Source organism: Pezoporus flaviventris, unplaced genomic scaffold, assembly GCF_033815535.1.
Source record: "Pezoporus flaviventris isolate CSIRO_AGI_PZ_B2104156 unplaced genomic scaffold, CSIRO_AGI_Pfla_v1 ptg000025l, whole genome shotgun sequence".
NCBI lineage: Eukaryota > Metazoa > Chordata > Aves > Psittaciformes > Psittacidae > Pezoporus > Pezoporus flaviventris.
The window spans coordinates 25,852,899-25,867,968 of record NW_026892573.1 but is presented as its reverse complement, the minus strand read 5'-3'; the positions used below and the strand labels follow the sequence as shown (position 1 = coordinate 25,867,968).

General features: G+C 40.0%; 1 protein-coding gene across 9 annotated transcripts in view; it reads left to right on the top strand.

Moving 5' to 3' along the window:
• The window catches only part of FAT3 (FAT atypical cadherin 3), a 409,717-nt gene that overhangs the window by 287,152 nt on the left and 107,495 nt on the right, over positions 1 to 15,070 (top strand). The window lies entirely within an intron of this gene.

Genomic DNA, 15,070 nt, shown 5'->3' with positions numbered 1-15,070 from the left:
TGGCAGAGCATGAGGCTCACAAAGTCCTTGGCCAAACCAAAACATCGTTATCAGCTCTGTTCCCGAGCTGAAAGTCAAAACACTGCACTACACTAGCTACCAAGAAGGAGAAAAAATGACTGCTACTGCTGAACCCAGGACAATCATACTCACAGATTATGTCCCTCTGCCACATAATCCTTCAACATTCAGCTTAAGCAAAAAAGACATACTGGAAGGGGTAGGAAAATGTCATGCAAAAACATGGTAGTCTGAAAACACTGTTCATTTTTTTTATTTCAAATATAATTTGTTATGGCAAAAGTGCATCATTGTGTGAAATGTGCTGAAATGAGGTTGGAGTATTCAGCATAATTTATAACGACACAAATTAAAGTATTTACTAGACAGCTAGAGATAAGAAAACCTCTAATCACGTTGAGAATCAGCTTAATAAGCAGATTTGACACTTTTTTCCTCCCTAAATATATTATCATGGAACATAGGAATCCTGATGCTTTTCTCATCTGACTTCAGCTTGATGATAATCAGAGACCAAACAATTCTTTTGCTTTTTATGAAGATATGATTTAAACAGAAAAGTGCAAAGGCCCTGAAGCATCAAGTGCTATGAAATCTGTCCTCAAAAGCAATAATTTTCTTATCCCAGGCAAACAAATTTCAGTTGTCAGGAAACAGATTAATCTCCTCATTCTGAAATGTAATATTGCTGTTTGCTAATCTCCTGTGATACGGAGACACTGAAAATGTTATCATAGCAGTTCATTTTATGTTTTGGCAAAAAGTACTTTCTTTGGCAAGGGATATTCTAAATACTCAAGAGCCAGGATTAACATCAGTAGTTGGGAGCAAAAAAGCAGAACCAAAATAATGAATTATTTTTTTCTCACATTGTCTAGGAAAGTAAAAAATACAAATATTACTAATAGCAGTCTGTCAATTCATGGCTTTGACTTCTCTGAGGACCAGCCTGTTTCCTTAATACAGATACCAACAAATAGCTTAATATTTTCTGTCATAGCCTCAAATATATTTGCTTTTGCCTATGAATCTTGTTTCCTTCCACTGTCCTTCCAGATAATTTATAAGGTGTTGTGTAAATAAAAATGTGTTCTTAACCCTCAGAGCCAAACAGCAGTTTTAAAGGCATAACTGAAAAAAACTATGGAAAATTTAAATGTGGTTTTACACTGCCACAGTTTAAAGAACATTCAAAATATTTCTAGAGTGTTGTTTTAGACTGCACATTTTAGCTAAGCAAAGGTGATGTTTTATTGTGTGGTTTGTCAAAGTGTGCCAAAATGGCCTGGCCTCTGTTGACTGAGAGAGATGCAGAAGTCAGTGAGTCAAGTCCATTAGCTCTGTGTCAAAAGAAGACCATAATGTATTTAAGAAGGAATAGAAAGATGAGCTGACATGTGAGGTTCACTGTCATATAGTCCTTATCCTCCTCACCAAAATCCTGTTGTTCAGATGGATCTGCACAAACTCTGTCCTTGTAGCTTTGGCCATATGTTTGTGGGATTAAATTGAATATTGTAGTCCAGGTTTTGTCTTTTTTTCTTTGTCATTTACCACATATATGCACAGTTAAGGATCTTTCACTGTTCTTGTTGCAAAGCACTTGATGCCTGCTGGGTGCAGTGTTAACTGTAGCACTACAGCTAGGGAACCACATTTTAGAGGGTAAAATAATATTGGGTTTAAATGCCTTCTCTTCAGGCATTTAATACTTATAATACGCGTCTCTCAGTGTGAAAGTATCAATTGAAAGCTGTGGCTTTTTTAATGAAAAGAAGTCTGAAGTTTTCAGAAGATCTGTTTTTTTCTGCAGCACTGGGAGGCTGTCTGGTGATGGATCACACTGGTGATAGGATGCCCAGCTTCCTGAGAGCTGCTGAGCTCCCAAAAAGAAATCCTTGCTGCTGCAGCACAGTGCTCAGCATGAGGCAGTCATTCATCCTGCTTCTTGACAGAGCAAATTAGCCTACTAGGAGCTGTGGGCTGTGTTTTCAGTACCTCGTTCCGTTCCTGCAGGGTTAATTTGCCTTTCCTTATAGGAGGGATGCTTCGGACCCTAAATCACTGTAGTATCCCTTTGCAGGACTTGCTCCAGGAGCAACATGTCTGTCCTGTACTGGGGAGCCCGGCACTGAACACGGTGTAGTTGTGATGTTTTAAAATTGTACGTGCACTGGAGGAGCAGGATGTCATCTTCTTATTATTCAGACACATAAAGATCCCTTTCCAGGACTCCAGGCACTGCACGATTAATTACTTATAATAGTATGAATTGATTAATTAATATTAATAACCTGAACATTTTTAATGTGTTCTGTTACTCAGGGAAATTAACTTTTTGGGCCAGAACTTTTTATGTTTTTCCCTACAACACATTTGAAATTTTAAATCTTTGGGACAGAATTTCCTGTTGTATTGTTACCCCCAAGTGACCTTGCTGCTATACACACAGTATGGTCTTGGCACATTCTGAAAATTATTTATGTACATCACTGTTTGCAAGATTGCTGGCTCTATCTGTAACAGACTGAACAATGAGGAAACAATCACATTAAAGGAAAGAATTGCTTAGGAAATTGCGGTTTCTTTAAAGTTAACAGAAAAATCTCACTCTTCCCTGGGTATTACAGTAACATTCTTCCTAGTCACTTATAATGGATATAGTGGTAGTGGTGGTGGTGCAGCGGTGAAAATCTTGTCTGCCCTTTAGTAAAGACTTACAGCTTTCAGGTGCTCCTTATGGAACTCATCTCTTCGTTAGGGACTGCAGTGATAGGACAAGGGGCAATGGGTTCACACTTAAACAGGGGAAATTTAGGTTAGGTATAAGGAAGAAGTTCTTTGCTGTGAGGGCGGTGAGGCACGGAAATGGGTTGCCCAGAGAAGAGGTAAATATTACATCCCTGGCAGGGCGGGAGTCAGGGTTGGATGGGGCTTTGAGCAACCTGGTCTAGTGTGAGGCATCCCTACCCATGCCCAGGGGGGTGGAACCATATGATTTTAAAGTCCTTTCCAACCCTTCTGTGAATCTAACTCAAGCCCAGGGCTGGGCAAATGCTGAATGAGAAACAAAAGCTACCAAAATGAAGTTGTTGAGTTCTAGGTGCAGCCATGCCCTCACCAAAATCTATGGGAAAATCTCCATTGATTTCCAAGTCACAGGATTTCACAGCTGGCCAGGTCCTTCACCAAGAAGATATCTGTAATTCTTTGGCTGCTCACACAACATGAGCTCAGTTCAGCAGGGAAACACTTGCCTTTAGACTTTCCCTGTGTGTATCTATCCATGCAGCATGTGTGTAATCCACCACCCATGGTGTGGATGGCAATGCAGAGGCTATTCAGATGTTTCTGGAGGCTTATAGAGGTTCAACAGAGCTGAAAAGAGAAGTAAACTAAGTGAAAAACAGGCTTAAAGTGAAGTGGTCCCTAAACAGTCACTTAGCTGTGTCAGTCTTGTCTAGTGAAAAAAAAAAAAACCAAGGATTTTACTGTCTGATGAAACAGAGTCCTAATGCACCCATCAGGGAAAGGGCTGATTGCTCTCATCCTTTATCATTAGAACAGTTATCTGAATTTCAGTTTCACATCTTTTGCATGGCATATAATACCTAAGCCCATTTTCTAAGCTGTTTTCAAAGGTGAAAACTGAGTTTGGAAAAAGTTAAAAGATAGTCCAAGAATATGAGTTTTGCCTCAAAATCGCAATCTGCATTTTTTCCCTGTGTATAATCCCATGCTGATTCTCAAACAGCTTGTAAAATTGACCCTGTGTCACTGTAAACTGGATAGTAGATATTTATAGGACACTTAGACAAGTGGAGATTGAGATAATAAGGCTTGTCTGTGTTGCCTATTAGATGAAAGTGTGATTAAAATGGCCCAATTAATGCTTATTATCTGTCTAAAATTAATTTGACACAGAAAGTTGTGAAGTAGGCATCAAGAAGTCAAGCAGAATTTTTTATTGCTAAAATCAAAGCAATTATTGATATGATTTCCTTTAACCTGGTCTGACAAAAACAGAATGATACTGTCATTTGAAAAAATGCCTTGGGAAGAGCTGCCAAACCAACCTCTTTTTTCATACTTATCTGCTTTACCTTATTTTACTTACATTCCATACAGATTTTCTAAGCATTTTTTATGCTACTTCATATGATGTCTTAAGATGCAGTCCTCATCTGACTCCAAAAGTTACTTTATTCAAACAAGCATATGACTTCACTTTGCACCTCATTGCTAACCAAAGAAACGTCTATCAAATAACTTGACTATCACAAAAAAAAAATCATGTCTTCATTTTTTCCCTTCAGACTAATGAAAATGGTCACAGCAGTCGTCTTCTTTAGTGACTGTTCGCTAAAGCCACATACATTTCTGAGGCCTAAAATGTTCCTTCTTGCTTTCTGCAAATTTAGATTATCTCTGCAGGATTGAAAGTTGGGAACAGCCTCTACCCCTTAAAGGTCTGATTTTATATACTTTTTACCTGGCTAGGAAGTCAATTTTTGATTTATTAGGTTTTTAACTGTTAAGGGATCGGTGTTGGGACCGGTCTTGTTCAACATCTTCGTCGCTGACATGGACAGTGGGATTGAGTGTGCCCTCAGCAAGTTTGCCGATGACACCAAGCTGTGTGGTTCGGTTGATACCCTGGAGGGAAGGAATGCCATCCAGAGGGACCTTGACATGCTTGTGAGGTGGGCTGATGCCAACCTAATGAAGTTTAACCATACCAAGTGCAAGGTCCTACACCTGGGTCAGAGCAATCCCAGGCACAGCTACAGGTTGGGCAGAGAAGAGATTCAGAGCAGCCCTGCGGAGAAGGACTTGGGGGTGTTGGTTGATAAGAAAATGAACATGAGCCAGCTTCAGTGTGCGCTTGCAGCCCAGAAAGCCAACCGTATCCTGGGCTGCATCAAAAGGAGCGTGACCAGCAGGTCAAAGGAGGTGATCCTGCCCCTCTACTCTGCTCTTGTGAGACCTCACCTGGAGTATTGTGTGCAGTTCTGGTGTCCTCAACAGAAAAAGGACACGGAACTGTTGGAACAAGTCCAGAGCAGGGCCATGAGGATGATCAGGGGACTGGAGCACCTCCTGTATGAAGACAGGCTGAGAAAGTTGGGGCTGTTCAGCCTGGAGAAGAGAAGGCTGCATGGAGACCTCATAGCAGCCTTCCAGTATCTGAAGGGGGCCTATAGGGATGCTGGGGAGGGACTCTTCATTAGAGACTGTAGTGATAGGAGAAGGGGTAACGGGTTCAAACTTAAACAGGGGAAGTTTAGATTGGATATAAGGAAGAAGTTCTTTCCTGTTAGGGTGGTGAGGCACTGGAATGGGTTGCCCAGGGAGGCTGTGAATGCTCCATCCCTGGCAGTGTTCAAGACCAGGTTGGACGAGGCCTTGGGTGATATGATTTAGTGTGAGGTGTCCCTTCCCATGGCAGGGGGGTTGGAAGTAGATGGTCTTAAGGTCCTTTCCAACCCTAACTATTCTATGATTCTGTGATTCTAAGCTTTATTTTGAATGTAAAACTGTAGGAGCTTCATTTTTTACCCTGAAAAAGCAAAATTGCATTTAAATATCAGAGGCTACTCATCAGACTATCAGGTATAAAGCTGTTTTTGAAACATTCTACATGTATGTGTGGATAGAGAGCATTCACCTTGCATATTGTGGAAAAAATAGCCTAAGATGGAACTTTGATATTTTCAGGACTTATTGATGGGCCACAAAATCTTTTACCTTGAGTTCTTGCTTTGTCTACTTTGGTACTGATCAAGGGCTTGTTGGTGAGTGATGGATTCTATGGTAGGGTGTTTTTTTTTTTGGGGGGGAAGGGGCATGAGTAGACTAATTTACCGTCTGTAATGAAATTGCAGAATGCATCACCAAAACTGTAGTTACTCAATGCATTTCCCTTCAGTGGCCCCCACCCTGACTTGGGGACCTGGCAAGCTGCTCTGCATTTTGCTCTTCCACCACCATCAAGCATTAACCATTTATCTCCTGGGGGATTTCGTTCTCTTTTGGCACTCCATCTTAAGCCCTGGTTATTTCAGTAGCCCTCTTTGTAGCACAGATGCACAAACAGTTTATTGGCAGGTGAAGGTGGCTTCAAACTGATGACAGGGGAAGAACAAATGGCTGGAGGAGGAGCTGGAGATGGGGCTGGGTGTATCTTAATCTGCCTTTCTGCCGAAGACAAGGTGGTGTCATCCTCTGTTAACAGAACCAAGTGCTACTTGTTAGTGCGTTAAAAAAAAGTGTTATCTGTCTTTTGAAAATTCTTGGTTCTGCTTCATATAAAGTAAAGAATTTTAAGGAATTACAGGGTATATCTTAGGTCTCATTGATTAATTGGGGAATTCATCTGGCCACCGCCTAAGTAATAGCAATATTGTTTCGAACCTGACCATCACAGAGCCTCAACTAAGGGTGTTTCATCCAACATCAGAAGGCAGGGGCTGTAATCATGACAAAAATTTGGAGTCCTGATAGTTCCATCTCCCTGGCAGTGTTCAGTGTCAGGCTGGACAGGGCTTGGAGCATCCTGCTCTAGTGGAAGGTGTCCCTGCCCATGGCAGGGGGGGTGGAACTGCATGAGCTTTAAGGTCCTTTCCAACCCAAACCATGCTGTGATTCTATGTTTCTGTAAAAAATTGTTTTGAAATAAGTTTTAATATTATAGTTTCGGAGAGAAGACAGTATTTACTTTGAAGGCTGATAGTTTTACTTCAAGTTATTGCTGTATTGTAATAGAAACTGCATGACACAGTATTCCAAAGGGTAAAGCAGAGCAAGCTCCTTTGTGCATTGTCTTTTCTCAGAGGAAGCGCAACACCACATACCACATTAGCATGAGGCAGAGCTGCTGACTTACTGCAAAATAGATGGAGGGCTATTGCCACACACCGGAAATCACCTGCACGCAATTTGAGAGCAAAGAGTCGCTGTGCCTTTATTTCACATCAGTTTGAATATCTGGGGACCTATACTACAAACTGATACAGCTGCACACCAATGCAAGGATGTAAAGTATATATTGCTTTGCTGCTTGATTAATTAACTCCACTGCGACTAGTATTATAGCTTGATTAAATTCTGGCAATATATCAGCATATATTTTTGAGCACGGCATTTCTGTTGTTAATTAAAACATAAAATAAATTATTAATATTAGGGAAAGATCTTGGAAGCATGGGTAAGATCTTATGTCTTTATTAATAGCCAGAATGTTTTTCTCACATGATTACACATATTGACTGGTCTAATTATGAAAAGGGAAATGTTGGGGACATGGAACAATCTTCCTCATTTTGAGGAAAATGAAGAAGGTGCAGTTCCTGCTTATAGTGAAAATGAGAATAAAGTGACTTTTGTGAATAAAAATCGAAGGGTAATTGAATATTTGAGAAAATAGCAGTGCAGTGAGTTTAGAAGTTGAAGCACACCTCTTTTGAAGCACAAAACCCGAGAGCTATTCTATTTCCTGAGTGCTGAGATAAGATTTTGGAGAAGGGCATTATCTGTAGAGGTGAATCTGGTAGAGGGGAACTTATCAATATTTGATCACAGGTGTTTCTTATCACAAGAAAGCAAAATCCACAAATGGCTGAAATAGATATCCAGGTATGAATGGAATTACAATTGACATGGAGATTGCTACCATCATTAAACTGTATAAATATCTTAATTTGCAAGCGTTATGTTATTTAAAGCTGCTTGAAGTGAAATATTCTCAGATCTGACTACTCATTTTCTGTTCACAAAACTCTCTGATTGTAATCTTCACTATCAGCAGGAGCTAAACACCTTCAAAGTTTACAGTGAAGATCAATACAGAACTTTAATCTTCTTCCTCATTCAGAGGCTATGAGGGTACTTATAATTCTGTTTAGTAATAGATTGTTCCTAAAGAGGCTTCATATGCCTGTAAAAATTATTTTAAGCAATTGCCTATCAATCTTTATCTTGTTTGTAAGGTGTCCGTCTGAAGGTGGGTAAATGTCCTTGGTTCCTGAGTCCAGATATTATCAGAGGACTATCTGGACTATATTCTTCTGCTTTTCAAATTTTCATTAATTTCATTCTGCTGGGGTAGCATATTCATTATTGTAGCCTTATGAGGAAAGAACGGAAGTTCTTCATGTACTCAAAATACCTTTGTGGTTGTTGTTTGGAGACTGAGGTTGATGTTCCTATTATGATCATCTCAAACTTCCCATTTGCAAACTGTTCAACGTGGGATATGTTCTGTGTAGTTTCAAGCACCACTTCCAATGGTGGTGTTATCACCTAGAAACTCATGAAAAGTCCTAGCTGTGCAATGCTGTCTCTTACCAGATGATTTCTGCTGAGTCGTAAGTGATTAGACACTACTGTTGGGCATTACAGGTTGAGGTTTTCTGTGTTTAACTCCACCACTGGAAGTAGGGGGAACATTTGGACTTCTACAAAGTTATCAGCTTAGAGTCACTTCTGAGCAAATTTTTGTCTACGGTTTCACAGAATCATAGAATCATAGAATAGGGAGGGTTGGAAAGGACCTTAAGATCATCTAGTTCCAACCCCCCTGGCATGGGCAGGGACACCTCACACTAAATCGTGTCACGCAAGGCTCTGTCCAACTTGGTCTTGAACACCACCAGAAAAAAAGTTTGTCAAAAGTAAACTTATAGGAGCTTGACATTCCTGAGGACTGTAGTTTTGTTTTTAGTAAGTGAAAAGAGGGGGAGATACTTTCTGACATTGACTAGAAGAGGTTCTTTTAACATAAGACAGGCTGCTCTGGTGTCCTGGGAATTTAATAGAGTAATAGTTGGTTCTGCACTTACCTTAGCATCTATCCATTATAGAACACTATAAATACAGCCTCATGCTGTATTTATAGGCTGCCAGGATCTCCAAACTGCAACGAACTTTAAAAGCAGTGCCCACAGAAAATAACTTTTCTTTTCTTTTTAGAGCGTCACTGTCAAGAGTTACGCATCCTTCCTTGTATTGCTACTAAAGCTAAAAAACAAGCTTAGGTTGCTTTTCAGAATTTCTCACCCCTGTTTACTGTTTCAATTTTCTAAAAGTTTGTAGAATAAAGTATGACACAGTATAAATGTAATAGCAGTAGTAGTAGTAGTAGTAATATTTCTGGGCTTTTAAGTCACTCTTTCTGGTATTTCATTCTGCCAGATCATTTGATTGCCATCCACTGGTCTCAGTACTTTGAGTCTGACAAAAGCTAAGATTTGAAGCCTCTAAGACTTTCTCCAGTATACTCTTCTAATATTTAGGTTTGTAGATACTGCAGGGAGCACTTAACTCCAAATGAAAAAGCCTCCCTTCCTTCCTTCCTTCCTGTCTTTTGGCAACAGAGTGCTGAAATTACCTGATGTCATCGTTAATTCTCAAATGGCATAACAGACCATTATGCACTGCTTTCTAGTTTGAATGTGGCTGGAAGCCACTGACTTTCCTAATCAGCCACCTAGAGTGTTTGTGTCAGTAATAATCTGTATTTAAAATGTACTCTAAATTATTTATTTCTCATAGCTGGCCAGAGTGAATGGATTAATGTTTTTATGATTGAAAACAAGAGTTCCCAGTTCAGCACATTGTAAAGAAAATAAGGAAAGATGGTCATACTGATATGATTGGCGCTCTTTCCTACAAGAAGTGTTTAAACAATTTGTCTTTTGGGACAATGCTACATTTTATTAGGATACATCTGCCTGCTTCTTTTCCACAGGTGCCAAATAAAGGATTAGAAATGAAAGTCACCTAGTTTGCTACAGCTAACTCAGTATTTGTGTTGAGAAAACAAAAAACCTTTTATTTTCCTCTTCTATTCTGTATATCTTTGAGCTGCACTGCCTTCGGTTTGTAACAACAATCCAAGATGTAGTTCAGTAATATCATGCATTTCAGAAAAATATTTCCTTGTAAGAATTTAGCTGTGAATTCAGTAGCTCTCTGAAGTAGGCAAAGATAGTAATTCAATGTATTTGACTTTAAAGTTCCATTTATCCCTCAATGAGCTCTCCTTTATAATCTTTTATTTCTCTTACTTGGGCTGAATTCCAGAGACTCTTACAATAGGTATTGCGACTTGTTTGCACATTGGCAGAAGAAACAAACCCATCAGTCACTAACAGCAGGGGTATGTCTCAGCTCTCAGGCTCCCTCTGATCATTTTTCTGTCTTCAATAACTCAACCATATTATCTTTTCTGAAGTTTTCTGAGGCAAAATTGACATTTCTGGTTGAGGGAAGGGAAAGACTTTTACCTGAAAGCCTGATTTATGCATAATCTTCAGATGAGACGCAGGCATCTCAGCTCACTCTTTTTGCATTCAGCAGATACCACACGAATTAAAATAAGCAAGCAAATACGACATCTTCAGCATTTAGCAATGCTAATGACAGCAACATGGCAGTGCCTCTTAACTTAAAATTGGGTAGGCTGAGTACTTCCTTCTGCCAAGGAATGATATGGAAGAAGATTCTCATTCTTCTTGAGGCTTGATAACTAGCATTAAACACCTGCTGATTGTCTTGTTATACTTGTTGAAGTAAGATCCCCGCTAGCTACTCTCTCCAGCTGAGTTAATAATTACCTTGGAAGTCATGAGCTTTTGTTAATGAGACACAATATTGGACTTTTAATTCAGGAGGGTGGTCCTCACAGTTGCATTTGCATTCTGAAATAAGTCAAGAGCTAAACCTCCTCCAATTAAGTTTCACAGTCCAATTCTCAGGAGTGACTAACTCAAGGCAAAATTATTTATGTCACCAGTGTTGAGTTCTGCTAGACTGGTATTGTGTTTCAGCCAGCATTTTCACCCTAGACATCTCCTTTCTGCCTTCTCCGTGCTCATAAAGAGAAGACATTTTCACATCTAATATTCTGGATGCTGTATGTTAACAGTTAATGCTAACCTTGGTTTTCACTGAGAAGGTCCACTGCTGTGGAATTCCCTTTTTAGTTGATCTGTGGACTTGAAAATAAACATGAATATGAAAGAATATTTCCTCAGTCCTGTAGGAAAGATAGTGTTAATGTCTGTAGATCAAACCTATTAAAGCAGAGCCTGCAGAAGAAATGGAAATTGCCTTACTTGGATTTTGAAAGTTCTGTTATTTTGCTGAATTTTTTATACCCTAGAGAAGGAGATATTTGTGTGTGGTTTTCTCCAAAAATATATGTCTGATGTAAGTAAAGGGAATTTCCGGAGTCCTTGTGCTGGTCTATCCAGCTGAAGGAACCATTGTAAGGGATGAGTGAATACTGTTACTCCAGCAAAGAAGTTTCCAGGTAACCAGTACCTACATATGTATTGGTTGACATGGTTCAGTAAAATCATAAACATTAAAGCCAAAGGATAAATGCAGATTCCTGGCCGAAAGTGCTCATTTTATGAAGAAAACTCTAGTGGAACTGTCTGTAAGTTGTGGTGAAACAGCAGTGATGCTTAGGATTTCACCATGGAAGTTGTATATAAAACTCTATTCTTGCTCTCTGATTGCTCTCAGACACTACTAAACATGCCATCACATTCCTTGTAAGATATTCTACCCGTGGTCAAAGGACCAAGCCTTTGTATGGTTGGTCAGAGAGTCAAAGTCCAGCTACTTTCATGACTGTATCCCAGCCTTGAGAGGTCATATCTTCTGCTTAGGCTGTGTTGACATAGGATGAGCATCAGTACCTAACCAAAAGGGCGCAAGGGACAGCAGCTGGCTTGTCTGTCTCCAGCAGTGCATGGGCCAGAAGCAGCATGTCTGGACCCACCATGTGTGGATACCAGACTCGGCACATAGACTGGAGGAGGTGTTTAGCATTTAGAAAAGTACATGCTGATCAAGCAGCCATTCCTCATCTCCATTAGGAAGGTTTTAACTCTGATCCTCACTATTTCCCCATCATGATTACTGAAAGATTCACGTCTTCTTGGGGTTTTGATGGCACATCTTGACAAGCATATATTGAGACGACCTGTCATTCATCTGTATCACCTTCCTTTGTTTGTTTTTTTTTCCCCTGCCATGCCATTTGCAGGTTTCTAAACAAAAGAACCCCACTGGTCCTGAATTACAGCTTCTCTCCTGGCAAGATCTCCTGTGCCTTTCACATCTGCTTTTCACATTTCCAGAGATACCAGCTGTGAATTAGCTCATGTATCTTTGTCGTACAAACATCCCAGCCCCCCTCTCCTCCCTGGTTACTTTTCACTGTAATTTCCAGCTGTTTAAGGATTTTGCTGAGAACTGTGTTAATACTTAAATCAAACTGCCTTAGTTAGAGGGGCTCCTAAGTGCTGGTGTGATACGGTATCCTGGTGGAGACACTATTTGCAGAGCAGTGTGCTAAATGACCTCTCTGGTCCTCCCCATTTTGGTCTGGGAACAATTTTGAACTGCCAGGAATTTGTTGTTTTGTTTTAATGTGTTGAGGGGCAGTTTTAATGTGTTTTCTGTAGGGACAGAGGAAATTTTGCATCTTTTACCCTGTTCATAGCAGGAAGCTCAAAAGCCAGGCTGGGGTCGGGCTGATGGAGCAGAAAAGAGGGGTCAGCCGGGGCGCGGATTTACAGTTAGAGAAGTAACCGCATTGCTGGTGTGAGGGCAAGTTAATTAATTAATGTACATGCTTGCAAAGCAGGAGCTTTAACTCATGCTTCAGCTCCCGTGTCTGGCGCTTGGAGCTTTTCGAGGGGAGCTGGAGCCTGTCACTTTGAAAAGTTTTGAGTGTCACCCAGAGAAAAAAGCTTAGCTCGTACAGAACGTTTTACTCTCCAGGGACATGAAGTTTTAGACAGAGTAGAATTGACTAACTTCAGGCTTTCTGTGTTAATTTCTTCTAATTAGCTGGCATTTCACATTATAGCCATCGCTATTTTCAATTAGCTGTCAGCAAATACTGTCAGTGCAACTTTTCTGTTATTGAATGCGTTTCCCACAAGTTTGGCCTTACAAAAACAAGTGCTAACTAACATGCCACAACACTGTATTAGGCAGGATTTTAGCAGTACAAACAAACTGTGAGACTATGTAGGGGTAAGAGAGAAGGATGGTTTCTCTTCTTGAGCAGTCTCTGAAGTAAGTTTTTACCATAATTGCCTGACTGCCTATACCACTGTGGTTTTCAGAGATTTTATTATTGTTATTGTTTGTAAAGTTTTTATCTCCCTCACCCCTTTTGTTTTTTTTAATGCTGGAAGGTTGAAAAAAACATCTTTTCCTAAAAAAAAACTTGAGTGATGTTCTGTTCAGGAAATGCATCCAGAATCTTGCTAGTATTTTCTGCGCATTAGAAACATTAACCCCCAGAACAGTATTTTGCTGACCAGTATTTAATAAGTGTGTCTCTGTTTCTACTAAAGCCTGTGATGCCTGGCACCATTGATTGTTGTATCTTTGGAGTCAGCAAAAATCCTGAAGATTTTTCTTTGTTAACCTATGGTCTTGCAAAGAGCTTGGCCAGTTGCACCAGAGTAAAACAGAAATAGGAGGGATCAGCCTCTAAGTGGGACAAAAGGTATTTATTGCTGACAGCCTGTAATAGGAGAATTAGCAGAATAGGCTTTTTTGTTTGCGATGGAATCTCTGAAGTTCTGGAGCAGTGGAGAGGTTGAAGTCCCTGGTGGAGTCACTCAGTGGGTGGAAAGGCAGATTCCCAATCATGTGTGCAGCCTTTCAGCGTTATAAATGCTAGTTTGGGAAGTGTGGGGAGTGGGAACTGGACGGCTGAGCACTGGCAATGAGCTGCCTCAATGGTAACTGGAAGATGGTGCATTGGTGGCTTTGCAGGATGGGGTTGGTACGTCCCTATCCAGCTCCCAGCACACAGTCATCCCCATCAGGAGGTGGCAATCCCAAGTGCTAATTGCTAACCCTGGTAACGGTTTTAGGAGCGAGAGAAGCCTGAGGTTGCTATGGAAAGACAGGCTCCACTCTCCATATGAGTTATGGGCTAATTTGGGGGATTTTACATTGCAAATATATAGTGCCCTACCAGTGATTTTTCTGTAAATAAGGGGTTTCGCTCGCTAAGGGTGTCAGTCTTCTCCGTACCACTCCATCAGTTTTTAAAAGTGTAGTTAAATGCAGGAAACTGAAAAGGTCTTTTACCTCTATTATAGAAATGTTGTAGGTTTTCCGCTGATCTCAGTACTTAACTGGGGTTACGCTAAGTTTAGACTTCTTTTTGGAAGGAGGGGACAAAAGCAAGGGACATTATTCCCAGAAAACTTCTGGTTTGCCTGAGGATTGGACATCAGGGCTGCATGATTTGTAAAAGAACACAGAAACACTTAAGGAAAATGAAGCATTGAGGACTTACCCAGCAAAGAAATTGATGTGCAGTGATTGGTATGAGCAGGGAAGAGGATGTAATATCTTGGCTCACTGTCATCAGAAATTGCTACTGTGGGAATTGGCATGTTAGCATATGTAGCTGAAAGTGAAATTTGAACTTCTTTCATGCAAACAGAAATAACTTTCTGCCTTATTTCTTTCTCTTTAATAAATGCAATCGAAATATTGAGGGAGAAGTTGGAAACATATTGATTGCATTTTGAAGGCATATTATTAAATCTCGTTGAACTTGGATCATTTCATTTTCACAGTGTTTCAGACTGAAAATTATTAGTAGTTCTTTTTAAGTAGCAGCTAAATTACTAATTAACTTTTGTCTCAAAGATTTTATTTCTCATGTGTTTTTGGCATTACAGTACGCTTAACGCAGCAGAAATTTTTTGCTAACCTGCCTCTCAGTGCCCCTTAGAATCATATAAAGCAGTCTTAGAATTAATGAGCTGTCACATCTCAGGTAATGAATGAAAAGAACTGACAGAAATCCTTTTGTTGTTTAAGAAAGTCTAAGTAATTAATGGGAAAAAAGTGACAGATTCTCTCAAGATTGAAGAAAAAATGCGTCTTTCAAATTCATTGCTTGACTGAAGAAACGTTAATATATGTTTCCAGAAAAGCAGGGATCCTGCTTAATGGGTTAATCCCAGTTTTCTCTTCTGAGGTAAACTTGAAGAAC